This window comes from Limulus polyphemus, unplaced genomic scaffold, assembly GCF_000517525.1.
Source record: "Limulus polyphemus unplaced genomic scaffold, Limulus_polyphemus-2.1.2 Scaffold5990, whole genome shotgun sequence".
In the NCBI taxonomy this organism is placed as follows: domain Eukaryota; kingdom Metazoa; phylum Arthropoda; class Merostomata; order Xiphosura; family Limulidae; genus Limulus; species Limulus polyphemus.
The window spans coordinates 32,087-32,455 of NW_013671600.1; positions in this window are offsets into that span (position 1 = coordinate 32,087).

Below are 369 nucleotides of genomic sequence, written 5' to 3' on the forward strand. Positions count from 1 at the left end.
ATCTCTTTTTTCTTAAGAAACATGTTTCTTTTTGTCTTCATTTTACTCCCTGATCCTGGAAAAATACATTTCAGTGATTCGTAAAGATATAGAAACATTCAATTTAGTGTTCTTAACAAATAAATAAAAGTTCAAAAGACTAACCATAAATGACAAGAAATTATTTTTTACCACACAAATTTCTACAGTACACACACACACACACACGACAAAGGTTGTTTGTGTTATAATGTGAAAACTTTGAAGTTACGTTTATCCATGCCAAAGAAACCTGGAGAGAGAGATATTTTGGGACACTCCTGTAGTGAAACTGGAGAGAAAAAGTCAGTAGAATATACTTACAGTATAATAAACAGCTGTAAGTTATTG